General features: G+C 42.5%; 1 pseudogene; it reads left to right on the top strand.

Moving 5' to 3' along the window:
• The first annotated feature begins 827 nt into the window (after positions 1 to 827).
• LOC116551684 lies at positions 828 to 23,855 on the top strand (annotated as a pseudogene).
• Positions 23,856 to 24,088: the final 233 nt, after the last annotated feature.

Genomic DNA, 24,088 nt, shown 5'->3' with positions numbered 1-24,088 from the left:
TGTCTGTATTTTACATTTTTGACAACAAGCATATATTGCGTGAATAATTGCAAGAAGAAATGAAAGCTATAAATATGAGAAAAAGCTGGTATATAACACTGGCAAGTAATTAGCAGCTTGAGGGATTTAAAGCAGACGTGTTGGCAAACAGGAAATATGAATTTTCAGAATGGTACCAACTGTGCCTTGCAGAAGTTTCCAACTGCCTTTGTCTTGCCTCTGTTACGTAATTGCGGTCATTTCTACAGACTTAATCTTGAGATCTCTGAAGGCTAGTCTGGCTTAAAACTACCAGTTCCACTGGTTTGCATTTTCCTCTTATATATGGGTGGGGAAGACTTTTCAGCTTTCCCTTAGAGACACTTTCCCTTACAGGGTATGAGAGTGTGTGCCTCTTTGCAGAAGGACCCTGTATGCAGAAGAAGGGGCACTGGCCTCAGCTTCCTTCACTTCCTCTTGGGCAGAAGATAGTGAGCATTCTTTCACGAGGTGGTCACTCCAGTGGTGCTCAGCTTTCTCAGACTTTCTGCAGCTCTCTATATGATGAATCACAGAGTGACACTGGCAGCAGGCACCATGGAAAGGACCCTCAAATCTGAAGACTTAAGGTGCTGGGAAAAGACGAAGTGGAGCCTGCTCTTTGGTTTCCTACTGTTAGATGCTGGGTGCTGGAAGGTCTTCCTCGGATTCACAAAGAAACTCCTGCTGTTCTTCCACATACTTTTTCCTGGGAAAGACAACTTATTTCACTGTCAGAAAAGATCTCCACTGTTAAAGTAAGGTAAGGATGTCTAATGTCAGGGTAGGCATCTGCGTTCTCACTTTGATTTCTGCTTGAAGCTGATTCTCAGGTCTGCACTTTCAGAAATGTGATTTTATCTGACCATGCCCTTCTGAAGTTATTCTGTTGTGATGGTTAGCAATAAACTGGCATTTTAGTGTCATGATCAGAGCTTCACTTACTGAAAGGATGGAAATGCTCCAGGTTGAGCAGTCATGCTCTTGTCCTCTTCTCAGTAGGAAAATACAGTGTAGGGGAGGAAATGAGGCCAGAAGATGGATATTGGATGGTCTTAAGGAAGCATTCTGTGTTTCTCCTGGTTATATCTCCACCCTACCAGAATGCACATTTCACAAGAGTTAAGGACCTTAACTGTCTCGTTCAGTGTTGTATCCACAGCATCTAGAATAGGCAGAGATACTCAGTGCGTATGTAATGAATGAATGAACCAAAGGCTGCCTAGCTGGATGGATGAATCCTTATTTTTCAAGGATCGGTGTCCCCTGGGCAGTCTTTTTTGTTGTTGTTTTTTATTGATATTGTAAGCTTTGTTTTATTTTTATTTTTTAATTTCCTTGGCTTTTTTTCTATAATTTTTAATTTTTTGGGTACATAGAAGGTGGAAACATTTATGGAGTACATGAGATATATGTAATAATCACATCATGGAAAATGGGGTATCCATCCCCTCAAGCATTTATCCTTCATGTTACAAACAATACAATTATACTTATAGTAATTATACAATTATACTTTTAATAATTATAAAATGTAGAATGGATGATAGTCAATAGTCTTTGTGCTATCAAATAGTAGGCCTTATACATTCATTTTAACTATATTTTTGTACCCACTTTCCTCCCTCCACCCCCCACCTCCCACTACCTTTCTTAGCCTCTGTTTGCCAATCTTCCACTCTCTATCTCCACGGGTTCAATTGTTTTGATTTTTAAATCCCACAAATGAGCGAGAACATATGTTTGTATTTCTGTGCCTGCTATTTTGCTTAACATAACAAACTCCAGTTCCATTTATGTTGTTGCTCGTCAAATGACAGGATTTCATTTTTTTTTTTAAATGGTTAAATAGTACTTCATTGTGTAGGAGTACCACATTTTCTTTCTTTCTTTTTTTTAATTATACTTTAAGTTCTGGGGTACATGTGCAGATCTTGCAGGATTGTTATATAGACATACCCATGTCATGGTGGTTTGCTGCATCCATCCTCCCATCACCTACATTAGCTATTTCTCCTAATGTTATCCCTCCCCAACCTCCCCACTCCCTGCTATCACTCCCCTAGCCCCACCACCACCTAACAGACCCCAGTGTGTGATGTTCCCCTCCCTGTGTCCACATGTTCTCATTGTTCAACACTCACCTATGAGTGAGAATATGCTGTGTTTGGTTTTCTGTTCTTGTGACAGTTTGCTGAGAATGATGGTTTCCAGATTCATCCATGTCCCTGCAAAGGACATGAACTCATCCTTTTTTGTGGCTGCACAGTATTCCATGGTGCGTATGTGCCGCATTTTCTTTATCCAGTCTATTATTGATGGGCATTTGGGTTGGTTCCAGGTCTTTGATATTGTAAACAGTACTACAATGAACATATGTGTGAATGTGTCTTTATAATAGAATGATTTATAATCCTTTGGGTATATACCCAGTAATGGGATTGCTGGGTCAAATGGTATTTCTATTTCTGGATCATTGAGGAATGGCCACACTGTCTTCCACAATGGTTGAACTAATTTACACTCCCACCAACAGTGTAAAACTGTTCCTCTTTCTCCACATACTCTCCAGCATCTGTTGTCTCCAGATTTTTTAATGGTCGCCATTCTAACTGGCCTGAGATGGTATCTCAATGTGGTTTTGATTTGCATTTCTCTAATGACCAGTGGTAATGAGCCTTTTTCATATGTTTTTTGGCTGCATAAATGTCTTCTTTTGAAAACTGCCTGTTCATATCCCTTGCCCACTTTTTGATGGGGTTGATTGTTTTTTCCTTGTAACTTTGTTTTAGTTCTTTGTAGATTCTGGATATTAGCCCTTTGTCTGTTGGGTAGCTTGCAAAAGTTTTTTCCCATTCTGTTGGTTGCTGGTTCATGCTAATGATTGTTTCTTTTGCTGTGCAGAAACTCTTAAGTTTAATTAGATCCCATTTGTCTATTTTGGCTTTTGTTGTCATTGCTTTCAGTGTTTTAGGTATGAAGTCCTTTCCTATGCCTATGTCCTGAATGGTGTTGCCTAAGTTTTCTTCCAGGGTTTTTATGGTGTTAGGTCTTATGTTTCAATCTTTAATCCATCTGGAGTTATTTTTGTATAAGGTGTAAGGAATGGGTCCAGTTAGGGCTTTCTGCACATGGTTAGCCAGTTTTCCCAACACCATTTATTAAACAGGGGATCCTTTCCCCATTGCTTGTTTTTGTAAGGTTTGTCAAAGACCAGATGGTTGTAGGTGTGTGGCATTCTTCTGAGGTGTGTGGCATTCTTCTCTCTTCTCTTCCATTGGTCTATAACTCTGTTTTGGTACCAGCACCATGCTGTTTTGATTACTGTAGCCTTATAGTATAGTTTGAAGTCAGGTAGCATGATGCCTCTAGCTTTGTTCTTTTTACTTAGGATTGTCTTGGCTATGTGGGCTCTTTTTTGGTTCCATATGAAGTTTACAGTGGGTTTTTCCAGTTCTGTGAAGAAGGTCAATGGTAGCTTGATGGGGATAGCATTGAATCTATAAATTACTTTGGGCAGTATGACCATTTTCACAATATTGATTCTTCCTAACCATGAGCATGGAATGTTTTTCCATCTGCTTGTGTCCTCCCTTACTTCCTTGAGCAGTGATTTGTAGTTCTCTCTGAAGAGGTCCTTCACGTCCTTTGTTAGTTGTATTCCTAGGTATTTTATTCTGTTTGTAGCAATTGTGAATGGGAGTTCACTTTTGATTTGGCTCTCTGTTTGTCTGTTATTGGTGTATAGGAATGCTTGCGAGTTTTGTACACTAATTTTATATCCTGAGACTTTGCTGAAGTTGCTTATCATCTTAAGGAGATTTTGGGCTGATACGATCAGGTCTTCTAAATATACAATCATGTCATCTGCAAATAGAGATAATTTGACTTCTTCTTTTCCTAATTGAATTCCCTTTATTTCTATTTCTTGCCTCTTTGCTCTGGCCAGAACTTCCAATACTATGTTGAATAGGAATGGAAAGAGAGGGCACCCTTGTCTAGTGCCAGTTTTCAAAGGGAATGCTTCCAGTTTTTGCCCATTCAGTATGATATTGGCTGTGGGGTTGTTGTAGATAGCTTTTATTATTTTGAGATGCATTCCATCGATACCTAGTTTATTGAGAGTTTTTTAAAGCATAAAGTGCTATTGAATTTTGTCAAAGGCCTTCTCTGCATCTATTGAGATAATCATGTGGTTTTTGTCTTTCGTTCTCTTTATGTGGTGGATTATATTTATACATTTGTGTATGTTGAACCAGCCTTGCATCCCTGGGATAAAGCCTACTTGATCGTGATGGATAAATCTTTTGATGTGCTGTTGCAATTGGCTTGTCAGTATTCTGTTGAAGATTTTTGCATCTATGTTCATCATGGATATTGGCCTGAAGTTTTCTTTTCTTGTTGAGTCTCTGCCGGGTTTTGGTATCAGGATGATGTTGGTCTCATAAAGTGATTTGGGAAGGATTCCCCCTTTTTGGATTATTTGGAATAGTTTCAGAAGGAATGGTACCAGCTCCTCTTTGTATGTCTAATAGAATTTGGCTGTGAATCCATCTGGACCTGGACTTTTTTGGTTTGCAGGCTATTAATTGCTGCTTCAACGTCTGACCTTGTTATTGGTCTATTCAGGGATTCACCTACTTCCTGGTTTAGTCTTGGGAGCGTGTAAGTGTCCAGGAATTTATCAATTTCTTCTAGATTTACTGGTTTATGTGCATAGAGTTGTTTGTAGTAATTTTTGATGGTAGTTTGTATTTCTGTGGAATCAGTGGTGATATCCCCTTTATCATTTTTTATTGCATCTATTTTATTCTTCTCTCTTTTCTTTTTAATTACTCTGGCTAGTGGTCTATCTATTCTGTTGATCTTTTCAAAAAACCAGCTCCTTGATTTTTTGAAGGGTTTTTTTTTGTGTCTCTATCTCCTTCAGTTCTGCTCTGATCTTAATTATTTCTTGTCTTCTGCTAGCTTTTGTATTTGTTTGATCTTGCCCCTCTAGTTCTTTTAATTTTGATGATAGGGTGTCAGTTTTAGATCTTTCCTCACTTCTCATGTGGGCATTTAGTGCTATAATTTTTCCTCTAGATACTGCTTTAAATGTGTCCCACAGATTCTGGTACATTGTGTCTTCATTCTCATTGGTTTTGAAGAACATCTTTATTTCTGCCTTCATTTCATTATTTATCCAGTAGTCATTCAGGAGCAGGTTGTTCAGTTCCATGTAGTTGTATGGTTTTGCATGAGTTTGTTAATCCTGAGTTCTAATTTGTTTGCACTGTGGTCTGAGAGACTGGTTGTTATGATTTCCATTCTTTTACATTGGCTGAGGAGTGATTTACTTCCAATTATGTGGCCAATTTTAGAGTAAGTGCGATGTGGTGCTGAGAAGAATGTATATTCTGTGGATTTGGGGTGGAGAGTCTTGTAGATGTCTATTAGGTTTGCTTGGTCCAGATATGAGTTCAAGTCCTGAATATCCTTGTTAATTTTCTGTCTTGTTGATTTGTCTAATATTGACAGTGGAGTGTTAAAGTCTCCTACTATTGTGTGGGAGTCTAAGTCTCTTTGTAGGTCATTAAGAGCTTGCTTTATGTATCTTGGTGTTCCTGTATTGGGTGCATATATATTTAGCATAGTTAGCTCTTCTTGTTGCATTGATCCCTTTACCATTATGTAATGCCCTTCTTTGTCTCTTTTGATCTTTTTTGGTTTAAAGTCTGCTTTATCAGAGACTAGGATTGCAACCCCTGCTTTTCTTTTGCTGTCCATTTGCTTGTTAAATCATCCTCCATCCCTTTATTTTGAGTGTATGTGTGTCTTTGCACATGAGATGCGTCTCCTGAATACAGCACACCAATGGGTCTTGACTTTTTATCCAATTTGCCAGTCTGTGTCTTCTGATTGGGGCATTTAGCCTGTTTACATTTAAGGTTAATATTGTTATGTGTGAATTTGATCCTGCCATTTTGATACTAGCTGGTTGTTTTGCGCATTAGTTGATGCAGTTTCTTCATTGTGTCAATGGTCTTTACAGTTTGGTATGTTTTTGCAGAGGCTGGTACTGGTTGTTCCTTTCCATGTTTGGTGCTTCCTTCAGGAGCTCTTGTAAGGCAGGCCTGGTGGTGACAAAATCTCTCAGCAATTGCTTGTCCATAAAGGATTTTATTTCTCCTTCACTTATGAAGCCTAGTTTGGCTGGATATAAATTCTGGGTTGAAAGTTCTTTTCTTTAAGGATGTTAAATATTGGCCACCATTCTCTTCTGGTTTGTAGGGTTTCTGCCAAGAGATCCACTGTGAGTCTGATGGGCTTTCCTTTATGGATTACCTGACCTTTCTCTCCGGCTGCCCTTAGCATTTTCCCCTTCACTTCAGCTCTGGTGAATCTGATGATTATGTGCCTTGGGGTTGCTCTTCTTGAGGAATATCTTTGTGGTGTTCTCTGTACTTCCTGGATTTGAATGTTGGCCTGCTTGCTAGACTGGGGAAGTTCTCCTGGATAATATCCTGAAGAGTGTTTTCCAGCTTGGATTCATTCAGGTACCCATCACATTCAGGTATACTGATCAAATGTAGATTAGGTCTTTTCACATAATCCCATATTTCTTAGGGGCTTTGTTCATTTCTTTTCACTCTTTTTTTTTTTTTTTTCCTAATCTTGCCTTCTCATTTTATTTCATTGAGTTGATATTCAGTCTCTGCTATCCTTTCTTCTGCTTGATCAATTTGGCTAATGAAACTTGTGTATGCCTCACGAAGTTCTCGTGCTGTGTTTTCAGCTCCATCAAGTCCTTTATTTTCTTCTCTAACCTGTTATTGTAGTTAGCATTTCATCTAACCTTTTTTCAAGGTTCTTAGTTTCTTTGCATTGGGTTAGAACATGTACCTTTAGCTCAGAGAGGTTTGTTATTACCCACCTTCTGAAGCCTACTTCTGTCAGTTTGTCAAACTCATTCTCCATCCAGTTTTGTTCCCGTGCTGGTGAGGACTTGTGATCCCTTAGAGGAGGAGAGGCATTCTGGTTTTTGGTGTTTTCATACTTTTTGCACTGGTTTCTTCCCATCTTTGTGGATTTACCTACCTTTGTTCTTTGAAATTGGTGACTTTCGGATGGGGTCTCTGAGTGGACGTCCTTTTTGTTGATGTTGAGGCTACTTCTTTCTGTTTTTTGTTTTTGTTTTTGTTTTTTTGTTTTCCTTCTAACAGGTCCCTCTGCTGCAGGACTGCTGGAGGTCCACTCTAGACCCTGCTTACCTGGGAATCACCTGCAGGGGCTGCAGAACAGCAAGGATTACTGCCTGTTCCTTCCTATGGTAGCTTCATCCCAGAAGGGTACCTGCCAATTGTCAGCAAGAGCTCTCCTGTATGAGGTGACTCTTTGGATATACAGGTCAGGGAGCCACTTGAGGAGGCAGTCTGTCCCTTGTCAGAGCTCAAGTGCTGTGCTGGGAGCTCCGGGTGCTCCTTTCAGGGTTGCTGGGCAGGGACATTTAAGTCTGCTGCAGCAGAACTCACAACCGCCCCTTTTCCCAGGTGCTCTGTCCCAGGAAGTTGTAGCTTTATTTAAAATTCCCTGACAGGCTGCTGCCTTTTTTCAGAGATACCCTGCCTAGCAAGGAGGGAGTCTAGTCACAGTCTGCCTGCAGAGGCATTGTTGAGCTGCTGCAGGCTCCCCGCAGCTGCTGTGTAAACATTTTTGTGCTTTTGTTTACACAGGTAAGGTTAAAGCTGCCTCAGTAATGGCGGATGCCCCTCCCCTCACCGAGCTCACCCATCCAGGGTCAAGCTCAAACTGCTGTGCTGGCTGTGAAAATCTCGAGCCAGTGGATTCAGTTTGCTGGTCTCGGTGGGGGTGGGACCCATGGAGCCAGATCACCTGGCTACCCGCCTTTAGCCCCCTTTCTCTCAGGGGTATGGGTGAGTCTGTCTCGCAGCTGCTCTAGGCACCAGTCAAAACAGCTGCTTAGATTTGTGCTGGGAACTCACAGCTGAATCGGCTGCCCAGATTTGACCTGGAAATCTGCTGCCAGGGCAGGAATGTCGGGCAGGAATCTCCTGGTCTGCGGCCTCAAAGACTTGGGGAGAAGCGCAGCATTCAAACCGGAGCTCCAGAGTAGCCGGAGATGTCCTGATAGCCTCCATTGGGTAGGAGGGAGGGCCCTGCAGCCCATTGCACTTCCCAGGTGAGGCAGCGCTCCACCCTGCCCCGGTTTGCCCTCCTTGGGCTACACACACTGTCCAACCAGACCCATTGAGATGAACCTGGTACCTCGGTTGGAAATGTGAATATCATTCACCTTCTGCGTCGTTCTCACTGGGAACTGCATTCCAGAGCTGATTCTATTTGGCCATCTTGGTGGAAGTCCCTGGGAAGTCTTCTTTAACCTTTTCTAGGGAAATTAGATGCCCTCCTCTGAGTGTCTACAAGTGCTGGGATTCTGCTGCATTTTTTCATTTAATTATAGGTATTTTGGCATTTTGCACTGAGCCTGGCACATAGGAGATAGGTGTTAAATAACATAATAATGCTGTGGAAGCCTCATAAATATCTCTCAGCATGTGAAAATACTTTAAAGTAGATCAGGATCTTAGGTTAACCAGAGCTCCTTTGCTTCCTCAGTGTTGGTGATGCATTAGCAAGTTCTTGCTCCTTGATTTTCATGGCTGCTGAGGGAATAACCACCTTCTATTTTTAACTGCTATTACAATACCATCTATATTTGTTGAATCCACAAAATATGCTGAATGATTTTAGCGAATTACATTTCTGGGATCAAATTGGTTGCCTCCTGTTGTTGCGTAAAGAGGCACTTTCACCTCATCAGCAAACCATCTGTAAGTCTTAGGGTGGGGCATATTATTTCCAGGAGGACCTCCTAGAAACAGCACGTTCCTCTGGGGTGGTGGCTTCTTACAGCTTTGGTTACACAAACTGAAGTTTGTGACCCCCAATCTGGTCCCTACTCAGGTTTGACCCCTGTCTTCCATTGCCTATGGTCCTTTGTACACAGACCACACTCCTTCTGAAAGGTATGCTTGCCTGACCAGACCACACACTTTCTTGGGGTCCAGGTGGGGCTTGGCATGGCACCACTCTGAACACCCTGAAAGAGCAAATAGCTTCACATGACCCCCAGGCTTGGATCATCCAGAAATGATATTCAGTGTTTTAAGACCAGAGATCCAAAGATTGAGAGCAGCCTAAACTCTGAAATGAAAGTTAGATACTCAAGTTATATAAAATTGGCAATAACCAGAGAATGGTCCTGTGGGCCTGATTCTTTGGCAGAATTTGCCACAGCCAAGGATTTCGTATTCTCTGTTAATTTATGTGAGCCTGAGCCCATGGATGTGGATGGCTGAAGTGGTGAAAAAGAAGACAGGAACTTCATAGTTCTATCGGAAGAATCTTCGAGTACTGAAGCAAATTTCACTAGATCAGAGTGACATAGTCTTGCATTTATTGAGTGCACATTATGAGCTTTAGGCATCCCAGTCATTATTCCCTTATCTAAAGGTCGCCCTCCTTTTCCAGGGTGTGGAAAGTGCACCCTATACCCATGTTGTCACTTGAATCTCTCCAGTTGTTTTGAGCACTGAGAATCCCTGCAATGACTGATTATTCATGCTGCGATTGGGTCCTTCCCACCTTGCATCCTGATGGCTTTAAAATCCCAAATAAGTCACTGAGTTAAACCTCAAAGCTGGCTAGAATCTAGGTTTAGTTAACTGTACCCTTCAAATACTTGTTTTTCCTTAAATTAGGTTTTTTTTTTTTTTTTTTTTTTTTTTTTTTTTTTTTTTTGAGACGGAGTTTTGCCCTTGTTGCCCAGGTTGGAGTGCAATGACACAATCTCAGCTTGCTGCAACCTCTGCCTCCCAGATTCAAGCGATTCTCTGGCCTTGGCCTCCCGAGTAGCTGGGATTACAGCCATGCGCCGCCACGCCTGCCTAATTTTGTATTTTTAGTAGAGACAGGATTTCTCCATGTTGGTCAGGCTGGTCTTGAACTCCCGACCTCAGGTGATTTGCCTACCTCAGCCTCCCAAAGTGCTGGGATTACAGGTGTGAATTAGATTCTTTGTTGGCTGATTCCCCTCTGCAGGCATCATTTATAACTTTGCTTTCATCAGATTTGCTGTCATTTCCTATCCACAGTGCCAACCTCTATGCACAGTTGTGGGTTTCTGGAGAGCCTCTTTATGTGCTTCTGTCTTCCTCAAACAACCTTATTAACCTTGTAGTGCCCTTGCTTTTTCCAGGAAGCTTTTCTTGCTAGCCTGTGTCTGTACTAGGATTCAACTGACTGTTCCTGCTCTGGCTTTTCATGCAAGAGAGGGAAGACTACTTTCCCCATATCTTCTTGGTAAAAGGAAAAAGGAACTTGCTTTTCACTAATCCAAGGTTTGTAGTTTTCATACATTTCCTCCAATTCAGAAAAACGGGAAATTGATATGTTTTTGCCACCTCTTTCATAAACCATAGCAGTGTTCACTCCTCGTCCATCCCCAGATCAATGAAATAAATTTTTTGAGTACAGAGGCCCTATCCCATTCATCTCTGTGGCTCCAGCACTTAGTGTAGTGCCTGACACATGGCAGGTGCAAAATACATGTTCACTGAGTGGGTGAACGGATAAATGAGTGAGTGAGTGAGTGAATGTATAAATGAAGAAATTGAGATGGGCACGTATTGAAAAATTCGAATTGATTATAAGTTATGTGCTCATTCAAAAGTGGTTTAATGATAGTATGTCTGGGGTTTTCAAAGTTAGTAATTTTCTTTGTCACTAATACTTAGAGTGGAAGTTCTTTTGAAAAATACAAAATATAGTTACAAATATTGCTTTCAAAAATAGCACTAATGTCAGTAATATAATTTCTACTTGGGAATAAGTTTACTAAATAAAAAGAAAAATACAATAATCATTTTTTAAAAAATCACAAAGACAAGCACTGAGTTAGCTATTTGCTCTCTATATGTGATTCAAATTTGTATGCTGATTCTAAAAAGCAAATATAAATGCTAATGAAAGTAGCTGAGAACATTAATAACTTGGCTTAAGTGGACTTTGCTATGGAAAAATGCAAGTCCATTCAAATAGTAATAGAATGCGCTGTGATAATGGACTTATATTGCTGCCAAAACCTTTATATCAGCTTCCTATAAATGAGAGAAAACAATTAAACAGTAATTAAGTGAAAGTTCAAGTTAATAATCAATTATATGCTAAGCAAAAGTTCTGAGAGCAGAGAAAAGGTTAAGTTATTCTAGGGATTGTCAATTTCAGTTACTTAATATCATACAGTTTTAAGGTCTGGGGATACAACTTTGCATGGTGTGAACAGAAAAACAATATGCATTATGCAAAGACATCTAATAAAGATAGACATATCTAACCAAGCAATGCATATTATAAGCAGATTTCAAAACTGAGGGATTTCTTTTTCATCAGTGAAACAAATCACAGCATGTATAAAAGGTTAGTAAGAATAGCTATATTTAAATTATGCTTTGATTTAGGGAAATAGAATTAAACCTGGAAGAAAGTTCACTCTAGTCTCCAATGCTAAGTCAGAGAAAATGAAAAAGCTTTGGTGGAATCTGCCAAGACTCTGTGGATTTCAGCTTTGCCAAGATTGTTTCGATAAAGCATCTGGTTTATGGGTAAGGAGAGGTGTGGCCTGATGAGACAGAAAGGGTGTGTCTTGTTGCTTTAGGATGAGGCAGCTATCTCAATTATGCTATGAGGCAAAACTATTGACTATGGAGTAGAGGGTAGCCTACCAGCACAGCACAAAACTCGCCATCTTGGCTGCTCTATGTTGGGTTACAAGCTCTAATAATTTAAAGATCCTACACAGGCAATTAACTTGTAACTAGCTTAATAAGTGCAATAAAGCAGCGTTAAAATAGCTTCAGCATATTTCAGAAGTAAATGTTACAAGATGAACTCAATAGAGACAAACCAATTGACCAAAGACAAAATCCTTTCAGATTTTGGGAAATATTATTGGCAATAAATCAAATGCTTAGTCACATACAGCTTACTGTGTGCTCTTTGTTGTTTATTGACATCAATTGACCTTTGACATCTGGAGAGAGGAGGAGAAAAGGAGGAAGGCCACATGTTTACTGTCTGCCAGGAAACTGTCACAGGTTTTGGATTGTATAGACTCCGTGACATCAGAGACTTGGTGTGTGTTGGTTAACCCCGCGCTTAAATCCATGTTGGGGATACACAGGTAGTTGGAATTCACCACTTGATTGAATAAATGTTCGTCTGCCGAGCTTGCTACTTTTGTTCCTTGGTTAGGTCTGTGCCTGCAGAGAGCTCCGTCCAAGTAGAATTGACTGACTTTTATTTTAGCCAGTGTATCATGATTTCTTATAAGTTCATTATTTAAATTTCTATAAAGATTCATGAAATATGTTATTTGTTACATATGACACCATTATAGTTAGTATTGACCAATCTTGTTTTGGAATCTTAGAATGACCCCTATGCGTTATTTCTGTCTTATGCCTCTGTCTGTCTGTCTGTCACTCTCTCTCTCTCTATATATATATACATATATACATTTTGGGAGACACAATTTGATTATATATAAGAGAGAATATATAAAGAGAGTATATATTAAATGCTTGAGCATATATATATGTATTATAGCATGTATATACTATATAGTAAATGCTTGATCACATATATATTTTATATATATAAAGGACAGTAAAGTATATCATTAAGCTGTATCCTCTGTTCATATGGGCGTCATTATTACTGTAATAAATTAGAATCACACATACTCATCATTATCAAAATTGTAAAAGGAGAAGAGCTTCCCACCATTGTTAGTAGCTACTTCTTTCCAACACTCCCCTCTAGAATATTTATTCATTTTCAAGGTTTGGGAATTTGTTTCCCTCTGTCCTGTCCACGAGTAGTGTTCAGTAAAGATGCACATGCATATTGTTTTTGAATATATGTTTTAAACATAAAGTATTTTAGAAAAGGACGATGTTCTATTAAAGCCAGGTAGTGAGTCTCTACATTAATGAATCTTATGAGCAATTAAAGAATGTCTGTAGACCAAAATTTTGGTCAGAGGAAAAAAATGGGAAAGAAAGCTGGAGAATTCACTTTATACGAAAAGAGGCAGGTTAAGACTAAAAAGGCCAACTACCTGGGAAACCATTCATTAGAAAAATGTGCGATTCTCTATCTTCTGAAGTCACAGGATATACCTAAAGAGACATTGTGATTTCACCTAGTTCGCTGTCACCCCTCTGAACTGTCTCCAGAGGACTAACAATCACAGCAAACATTTACTAAATGCTTGATCTTGAAGTTGAGTTCCTGGCACTCAGTAAACACCGGTTCCCTCCCTTCCTTCCTGCCTGCTTTGAGGAGAGTCCCAGAGCCTCCTGGACTGGAGTGATTTTTAAAATGCCAAATAAGGTAGTCTACAATTAGATCAGAGGAAAAGACAAGTTTGAAGAGAAGGGTGCATGTGTACTGTGGGTGAGGAGGAGGTCTGATCCTTACAGTAGGATGTAAGAGCCATTTTGGAATGGCCTTCGCGCAGCAGCTGCTGAGCATCTGAACTCATTTCTGCATTCCTTTCTCAGCTGATGTGTTCTTCCCATCAGTGGTGAGTCAGATTCTGGCACTGACTTTAGTGGCAGACACCGGCCAACTGACTGAAGCACCACCCCTGCCCCAAAGGTCCTCCTGCCTTTCAGAGATCAGAGATCTTTTCTCCTTTAGAAGTTCTACAGGTAGGTTCTGGGGGAGTCTAGCCGGACCCATGGGAAGCCATTCTCAGTCTCCTGGCAATACAACAGCAACTGGTAGATGCTTTTCCCTATATTAGTGTGCTTGGGCTGCCATAATGAAATACAACAGATGGGATGGGATAAACAACAGAAATTTATTTTCTCACAGTTCTAGAGACCAGAAGTCAAAGATCAAGGTACTGGCAGGGCTGGTTTCCTCTGGGGCTCCTCTTCTTGGCTTGCAGATGGCTGTCCCCTTGCTCCCTGTCGGCATGGTGTTCTCTCTGAGCGTGTGCATTCTTGGGGTATTTCTCTGTCTTAATCTCCTCTTGTTCTTCTTGTAAGGACACAAGGATGCCAGTCACGTTGGATTAGGACCAACCTAATAGCCTCATTTTACCGCAAAGGCCCTATCTCTACATATAGTCACATTCTGAGGCACTAGAGGTTAGGACTTCCACATATGAATTTTGGGAGACACAATTTAGTCTATAACACTCACTTAGTTGCTCAGTCTTTTTCCTGTTTTTAAAGACTACAATTCTCACACACAGATATGACACTTGGAACAAAAAACTAAACAAACAAACAAACAACAACAAAAGCAACAGTCTCAGAAATCAGAAGAGCTGGGTTCAAGGCCAGGCTTCGCGATTAACCAACATCTCCCTTCACCTCTGTATTCCTGGTCACCTCTTCTCATGAGGCAGGGATGAGACCACTACTCATTTTTCCAGCCTCTGCAGCCTGTTGGGGGGACGGAGTGAGAGGATGTGTGGGGAGCCCTTCACAGCTGTTCAATGTCGACCTTCACTTATGTGGGGGCTCCTGGTCCAGTGGCTTAGAGAGTGGGCCCTGGAGTTGAACTGGCTGATCCAAATTCCAGAGTCACTGTCATAGGATGATTAACCTTGGCTAGGTGATTTCCTTCCTCTGTCCCTCCATTTTCTTTCCTGAAAAATGGGGTTGAAAGAAACCCAAATCTCACCTTGAATTGTAATAATCTCCACCTGTCAAGGATGGCCAGGTGGAGATAATTGAATCATGGGGGTGGTTCCCTCATACTGTTCTCATGATAGTGAATAAGTCTCATGAGATCTGATGGTTTTATAAATGGGAGTTCCACTGCACAAGCTATCTTGCCTGCCACCATGAAAGACGTGCCTTTCTCCTCCTTTGCCTTGTGCTGTGATTGTGAGGCCTCCCCAGCCATGTGGAACTGTGAGTCCATCAAACCTCTTTTTCTTTATAAATTACCCAGTCTTGAGTATATCTTTATTAGCAATGTGAGAACTAATACAGTAGCACTGACTTTATAGGCTTGTTGAACAGATGAAAGCAGTTAGCACTCACTAAAGCTGTGTCACAGTGAACAACCAGCACGTGTTTTCTATGATTATGTTTTGTATGGGTCATCACCCTCTTGTGCTCCCTTCCAGTCTAGCCCAATTTCTCACATCCAGGGCCCCCTTGGTTTTCTTCTGAAGGGGGGTGTCTTTAGCAATGGTGGTGGCCTTGTGGTCCCTCAGAGATGAGAGAAGGGGGAAATTTGCCCAGCCTTGTGCCCCAGGGCCTATGATGAGGTCAAATATATTAGTCCATTTTCATGCTGCCGATAAACACATGCCCAAGACTGGAAAGAAAAAGGTTTAATGGACTGGCAGTTCAACATGGCTGGGGAGGCCTCACAATCATGGCAGAAGGCAAAAAGGAGCAAGTCATATCTTACGTGGATGGCAGCAGACAAAGAGAGCTTGTGCAGAGAAACTCCCATTTTTAAAACCATCAGATCTCATGAGGCTCATTCACTATCGTGAGAACAGTGCAGGAAAGACTTGCCCCTCATAATTCAATCACCTCCCACTGGTTTCCTCCCATGACGTGGGAATTGTGGGAGTTACAATTCAAGATGAGATTTGGGTGGGGACACAGCCAACACATTATTCTACCCCTGCCCTCTCCCAAATTTCATGTCCTCACATTTCAAAACCAATCATGACTTCCCAACAGTCCCCTAAATTCTTAAATTATTTCAGCATTAACTCAAAAGTCCTCAGTCCAACATCTCATCTGAGACAAGTCTCTTCTGCCTATGAGCCTGTAAAATCAAAAGCAAGTTAGTTACTTCCTAGATACAGTGGAGGCGCAGGCATTGGGTAAATACAGCTGTTTCAACTGGAAGAAATTGGCCAAAACAAAGGGGCTGCAGGCCCTATTCAAGTCTGAAATCCAGCAGGGCAGTCAAATCTGATTGCTCCAAAATGATCTCTTTTGACTACATGTCTCACATCTGGGTCATGCTGATGCAAGAGGTAGGGTCCCATGGTCTTGGGCAGCTCCACCCCTGTGGCTCTGCAGGGCACAGCCTCCCTCCTGGCTGCTTTCACAGGCTGCTGTTGAGTGTTTGTGGCTTTTCCAGGCACGTGCAAACTGTTGGTGAATCTATCATTCTGTGGTCTGGAGGATGGTGGCCCTCTTCTCACAGCTCCACTTCTCACACGGTGCCCCAGTAGGGACTCTGTATGCCCATCTCCATTTTCCTTCCTCACTGCCCTAGCAGAGGTTCTCCATAACACCAAGGTAGCAATTGCCCTTCATGAAAGGAAGCTGTCTCACTCTGCCCAAACTCACTGACATGTCCCTGCTGGTGGCCTGGAGGGGCACAGGACAGAGAGGAAGTCTCTTTCAGAGATTTCATGATAGTGGCTCTAGAATTTGGACCAGACAGTTCGACTCCAAAGTCCACTCTCTAAGGCATTGAGCCAGGAGTCCCCACATAAGTGATGGTTGACATCCAACAGCCATGAAGGGCTCCCCACACGAGTTCATCAGCCTTCTGGAGAAATGAACCAAGGTGCATGCCCTGCTGCAGAGCCACCAGAGCCATCTTTTTATACTAATGTAGAAATAAAGATCAACCAGATGAGAACAGGCAACCAGACTCAGAGCTTGCATTTTGGCAGAGACTCAAGGCAGGCAGAGGAGTAAGAAAGCTTTGCAGTGGAAAAAAGGGAAGGCTTCAGGTGTGCTCTGATTGGAAGCTATTAACATGGGGAAGCTGTGGGCAGTTAAGTAGAAGTAGGACACCCTGTGTAATTGGTTAGGGGAACATATTTAGCTTTCGTTGGCCGGTTCTAAGTTGGAAGTTTGGACAAAAATTAGGAAAATTGTCAGTTATTAATCAAGTCCAGGCCAGTGGGGGCAGATTATTACAGGAGCTATTGTTTGGTTCCTGGATTATTACTAGAGATAGTAGCCTGACTCCTACAAGTCTGACTTACATCAGGCTGGCTTCCTAGGTAGTTACTGGAGATAAGGGTTGGTTTCCTGGGCTGGGTGCTGCAGGTTGTGGGTCAAAGTTTTATTTTTATATGTGGTCTGGTCGTATTTGTTTGTATATTCAGTCTCTCTCCAACGGCAGCATGTTGCCCTCAGGGCTCTGCCTTGAGCAGGGCTCTGACAAGGAGACCTCACAGGCTTCATTGTTCTTATATAAACCTGGGCCAGTCCTTAACATACATCTGCTTCCTACAGGACTTTTGCAGAGAATGGCAGTGGCTGTCTCTGATTTTGTCAGGGCACTTGTGGATATAATGTAAATTTTGCTGACGTCTCTTGGCTCCAGGGTCATATTTCAAAGCTGAAACCAAAGTAACATTTTGGGCTAGAAGGAAGCAGGTGTTCCCCCATTTTAGAAATTCAGAAGAAGGCTCTAAGAATGTGGCTAAGTGGGGTAAATATGTATAGATGGGAACTAATTATATAAGTTTGGTTGCCACAAGCTCTTCATCTATGCAAATATGCTACTGAGAAGGAATGTGATTCGGAGACTGGGAGACTCTTTCTGGATGTATGATACTGAATGAATTACTAATCTTCCTGAGGTCTTATACATAAATTAAAAGCAATAAAACATGGCCTCAATGATTTTGCAGATTTCCAACCCTCCTGGAGATACCACGTGTAGAGAAAGTATTCTGAGCTACTTTCTATGGTAGTATGGTCCTCACTGTGCCAATTTTCCCTTTGCTGGGCTGCCTGCTCTGCAGACAGAGCTCATACCAAATGCCACCATGCACGGTTGGGCATCTCATGCTGGCTCTTAACCTGTGGCATGTGCTGCTCCTAATTTTAATCGTGCAAATCTCTTTACTGCCTACAAAATGGATTTTAGCCCTTGGAATGGTATCAAGGTCCTCCAGATCTGGTCCTGGCCTTGGTCTGTCCCTGGTGCTCTAAACAAGCCCTTACTCTCACAAAAGTCAGATATTTACTGGTTGTCCCCTGAACATGCCAAATATGGTTTCACCTTGGCTCTTGCTGTTTTCTTTTGCTTGGAATCTGCATGGCTACTTTACCTTCCCCAACTAATCCTTGACCCTGCTTTGCTCTGGTTTTTATCCACGAAGGGCCTGATTTAAGCCTCACCTCCTCCAGGATGTCTTCCCTGACCATATCAGACCACAGTGATCTGATTCCTTTTATTTCTGAACAACTCTCCCATAGCACACCTGGCTTTCTTATTCTTTTGGGAAGTGGGTAAAACTATACATATTTTTGGTTATCTAACTATATCATATTCTGCAGCTTCCATTGGACAATAAGTTTCTGTATGTCAGCAATTTTTTTTTTTTTTTAAGACAGGGTCTCCCTCTGTTGCCCAGGCTGGGATGCAGTGATACAATCATGGCTCATTGCAGCCTCAGCTTCCCTAGGCTCAGGTGATCTTCCTGCCTCAGCCCTCTCAGTAGCTGGGACTGCAGGTGTGCACCACTATAGCTGGCTAATTTTTCTATCTTTTATAGAGACAGGGTTTTGCAATGTTTCTCAGGCTGGTCTCAAACTCCTGGGCTCAAGTGATCTGCCTGCTTTGGCCTCCTAAAGTCCTGGGATTACAGGTGTGAGCCATGGTACTCGACCTCAGTGACTGTTTTACTGCATTATAACCTCACTGCTTAGGATTATGCATTGCATGTTTCACTACTCAGTAAGGGTTGGGTGAGTACAATGATGAAGTGCCACATAGATTCATGTGTTAAGCACATTAGAAAACTAAAGAAACTGGTTCCTGCTGGTCCCAACAATAAACAGTTCCCTGAAACCATTTCAGATCCAGAGGGAAGGTTTCGGGGGCTTAGCCTTTATTATACGTAGTTGCAGCAGCAGTAATAATTCAAATGAAGACACTTACACATTCCAAAAGGGAAACAGAGAGGCCAAAAACCCACTTTCGTTTTCCCTCCTGCCGTGTTAGGGAAGACAAAGGCGCCTTGGCTGAGCCTGTGGAAGCTGTCAGGACAGACTGCAGTGACAGATAGATAGGATGAGATTCGCCGTCACTGGGGAGGCAACGTCCTGGGTCCCAAGTCTGTGGCTCACATCGCCAAGCCTGGAAAAAGGAAAGGCCAAAGAACTTGAAAGTGATTCGGGGTGAAATGTACATAGTAGAGTTTGCTGTAAATAAAAATAATTTAAATGATAAAAAAAAAATGTTATTGTAACAGAAACATAATGACAGCCACTGCATGCCCTATGGAGGGTTTTGGGTCTTGGAACACAGCTAGGCAAAGCCCAATCCATGGTCCTCAGAAGGTCCTGACAAATGGAATGGGCAGGTGTGTGTGGGGGTGTGGTGAGCCCCCATGCAGGTGCAGGGAGTCTTTTTGAGCAGAAATGAAAAATCCACCAGGGATGCCACAGAAGATGACTGGGATTCTGGGCAGAATGGGGGTGAGAAGCAAGACCAAGTAATGGGGAATATCACCCATCAGCTGGGCCAACCCTTGCGACCGTGAGCCCAGCATTGTGTGTTTTTAAGAGGCCCCAGCAGACAGGGTGCCATTACTATTGTGGACTCTGCCATCAGCCACCTCCCTGTGTCTGGGGGTCAGGTCCTTGGAGGGGACCTTGCGGAACAAGGCAGGCTCTGTCCTAGAGAGCTGAGCCTTCTATTCAGATCAGCAAGAAAAGGCCCAGGCATGGAGAAATATCATGAGGGTGTTTTGGGGTTAGGGCAGGGGTGATCTTGTTCTCAAGAGTAAAGTAAAAGCATAGATGCTCTGGGCCCAAGTTCACAGTTGGCTCTGAAGATTTGAGTGAGGACGACTAGAGAGGAAGGATGTGGAGCCTGGTGATGCTGTGCAACTCCAAGGACCACAGAAGCAAAGTGTCTCCAATATCCAAAGTCACAGTCCTTGTTAGCAGCAGATCCAGGTTCGGAGCCACATTCATGTGATCCCGTATACCAGGGGCAGAGCGTTTGTTCTAATTTACCAAGATTTTCATACAGTCTTCATTGGGGCTCTCAGTGTCTGTGGCGGCACCCTGAGGACCATTTTGGGGTGTGCGCTGAGAGTGAGCGATTAAGGGAAAAGGATTTAATGAGAGCAAATATGCATTTTCCTGCTTAATATTGAGAGGTGTTTGTGTTAGATGTTGATCAAAAAGTCTGACCTTAAAAGGCATCTGCAGCTCAAAGCTGATGACTTTGACGAAGACAATGACCATGGCAGTTTCAGTTCCTCTCCGAAGAGCTGGAGAGAAGAGAAAATAAATGCCTGGAGTTCAAAAACATGACAATGGCATCAAAAATCCATCAGAAAAGACCAAGTTCTCAGAAAGGGGACAACACAGTACCTGGGGGGAGAATTACGCCTTCAGTGAGGGATTTCATAGGAGTTACGGCGTTTCAGATTCTCGGGAAGTTAAAATAGTTGTATCTCCATTGTGACATGCCCTTTAGGAAATCAATATAATTTATTGTGCCTCTTCAGGGACCATTTTATATACTTTGAAGTCTACGGGACAGAGTGAAGGAGTAGAAGCCCATTTAAGATAGCTCAAATAATAGAGGGGTGTATTATATTTTCGGAATCCAAGGACAGAAATTGCAGGCCATCTCAGTGGAACTGGAAATTAGGGAGCAAAGGTGGTTTTCTTTGTCATCTTGCAAGGGCTTTTGCGGACACTTAGGGACCTCATAGTCTCACTTCTTTCTGCTTCCCTCTTACTTCTGTCTTTTTCTTCTGCTAACAACATGACTGGCAGGCTAACTGCATGACATTACTCTCAGACTATATTCTTTGTGTCCCTTGGGTTGGGTTTTTGAGAGACATACTCTGACTCAGTACAGTCTAGTGAATGATTTGCTACGAGTCAGATGCCAATCAACTTTTGCTGGGGGAGAAGGTGTTGCTGTAGTTCAGGAGGAAGGAGCAGGGCAGCAGAGGCTTACAGGGTATATCACTTTGGATGGGGTGTAGGTGGGGAGGCGGAGGCAATAATGGGTATCTGCGTCATAGACTATCATGGCAACAACAACGATGCTATAATCTGGGGGTTCCCCCAGGCTGCCACACAGTGGCACTCCTGTGCACACTTGACTTCATGAGGTTACCATGCACAGCTTGTCATTTGGGTGCTCACATTCCCTTAGCAACCCTGAGACCCCGGTATCTTCCTAGACATGGAGTCTTCTAGCTTCTTAAGCACAGAAATGATATTCCTACAAATGGAGTCCAGTTGCCTGGTCAGATGCCACTGGCCAAGGGAGAACTCAGAGAATGCATTTATTTGGCCTTGCCTTTGACGTTAGCTTCCTCGCAGTGGCTGAGGGTATGGCTCCAGAGCTGTACTACCGAATTCAAATCCTGGCCCTCTATGCAATAACCATATGGCCTTGAGCAGGTGATGTCGCCTCTCAAGTCTTCATTTCTCCACGTGTGACAAGTGCATAATAAAACCACTCAGTGGGAAATAAAACACGCAGGTATAGTGAGAAATATGCTCTGAAAACAGTTTATGATTCCTAGAAAGTACTCAGTAAATGTCACCCATGATCACTATCATTAGTGTTAGTCTCTCTTTCACGTCCTGTGTACCTAATGAATTCGAAGCTCTAAGTCAATGACTTCCCCGCATTCCTCACAGCGCTTGACCTAACTCCCTCCCTAGGCCTTTGCATGTACTAAATGCAATTGGTGACTAATCATTTGGCTTGATAACGTTGTGCTTTGTGCTCTGAATTGAAAAAGCTCTCACAATCAAAGATAGAAAACGATGCATAAGCAGTAAAAGCTTGACATGAATTTGAGCAATTTGCTGAGTACAAAGAGTATATCTTTCAAACCTTTTGTGTGTATGGATAATTTGTGTATATGTCCCTCCCCTGAAATACTAATATAAAGAATAGCCAGGATGATTTCTCCTGTTTCTTTGATCTCTATCGATACTATCAAAAACTGTCATCTTCTATACTGAAGAATGTACAATCTGTTCCTTGAGACTGCACACAAGACCAGAGAGCTGGGAAACCCACAAGAAGCTTTAACACAGATTCATTCTTTCTTGTTCTTTTCTCCTCCAGGAGCCAAGCTATTCCTACAGATTGTGAAGCTGTCTTCTGAGCAATGCAACGTATCAGACTGGCTGAGGCGAGAAGCAACCGTGAGGGCCTCTATGTGGTCACCTTCTCCTTTGCCACAGTCATCACTGTCATCATTTTGACAATAGTGTCACAGAATTCAAAGCTGCGGACAGAGGCCCCGTATATCCTCCTTTGCCAGCATCTGCTGTGCATCTCTTCCTACTGTGGCCTGGGGATCGTTTTCCAAGGAATGTGGGCGCTTCTGGCCAACAGCCCCCTGCTGATATGCTGGGTGGTGTTTGGAGCCCAGCTGAGCGTTGGAGAAGGGATTCTCTTCACGCTGGCCTTGATGGCTCTCAACACTTGCGTGGCGATTTGCCATCCACTGAAATCTCTGTCCTTGGTAGATTCAGTTAGGTATAGGATTCTGGCTGGGACTTGGACAACCATTATGCTCAAGAGCGTTTGCTTGTTCGTCATAGAGGGCACTAAACCCACTGTGGCTGCAGTTTTAAAATCAGAACCCCTTTGCCCTGTGATCTTGAACAGCACTCCTGCCAGGTCCACTAGCCTGGTTTTAATTTTCCTTCTTTTGTCTGTCATTCTTACAAGCTACGCTCTGTATACCACAGTGGGAAACGGGCTGGCTATTTTAATAGGTCAAATATTAAAGCAAGGAAAACAGTCCTTATTCATTTAGTGCAGATGAGCTTACATATCATACCGACCCTGCTGTTCATAGGTTTGGGGAAGGTGTGTGGGGTGTTTTCCTTTGCTTTAAATCTGATGGGTTTTGGCGTTTTTGCATTTGCCCGGTGTTTTAACCATCTGATCTGTGGGCTCTGGAATAAAGAGCTGCAAAGCAGATTACACACCCGGATGTGCTGTCACATCCCTGTCACAGCTAGGCGTGGTTACACTGTGAACGGCAGAGGGTCAGTTTAGAAAAAAACTCAGCCATTGAATCAGTAGCTCTAGTCCTGATGGTCTCATCAGCAAAGGCTGAGGGCCTGTCTTTCACGCAAACTAAATTTGGTGCCTTCATTTGATTTTGAAAGCAATATGAGTAAGTCCAAGTTATTTGTTTGGATTACAAACTTGACTACTATGTACACTTATTGGCCTCAGTGAAATCTTTTTAATGTCTTTAATTTGAAACCCAGGCCAGTGTTTTGTTTTTTTTTTTAATTGTTATTTAGGTTCTAGGGTACATGTGCAGATCATGCAGGATTGTTGCATAGGTACATACATGGTAAGGTGGTTTGCTGCCTTCATCCCCGCATTGCCTATATCTGATATTTTGCCCCTCATTATCCCTCCCCACTCTCCCCACCCCCGCTGTCCCTCCCCGAACCCCCATTACTGACCGCAGTGTGTGATGCTCCCCTCCCTGTGTCCATGTGTTCTGATTGTTCAACACCGCCCAGGCCAGTGTTTTTAGCAGTGTGCTCTACTGTGTTTGAGCAGTTAGGCAGATCTTGGTAATATACTTGTTCTTAGAAACTGAGAAATAGTCCATGGTTAATGTGAAGGGAAGAAGTTTGGCTGTTTCCGTTATATTAACTAAGGGTAGATTCAGCTGCATATAATAAAAATACAGCAACAAAATAACAGTGGCTTCAAAAAGTTAGAGATTTTTTTTGTCTTTTTCTTTAAGCCAGGGTCTGGCTCTGTCACCTAGGCCTGAGTGCAGTGGTGCAATCACAGCTCACTGCAGCCTCAAACCTCCTGGCCTCACGCGATCCTCTAGACTCAGCCCTCTCAAGTAGCTGGGCTTATAGGCACATGCCACCATACCTGGCTAATTAAAAAATATATATATATTTTTTTATAGGGACAGGGTCTCACTATGTTGCCCAGGCTGGTCTCAAACTCTTGGGCTAAAGTGATCCTCCCACCTCAGCCTCCTAAAATGTTGGAATTATAGGTG

Source organism: Sapajus apella, unplaced genomic scaffold (genome assembly GCF_009761245.1).
Source record: "Sapajus apella isolate SASKATOON/1434 unplaced genomic scaffold, GSC_monkey_1.0 scaffold10, whole genome shotgun sequence".
NCBI classification, from domain to species: Eukaryota; Metazoa; Chordata; class Mammalia; order Primates; family Cebidae; genus Sapajus; species Sapajus apella.
This window is presented reverse-complemented; position numbering and strand designations above follow the sequence as displayed.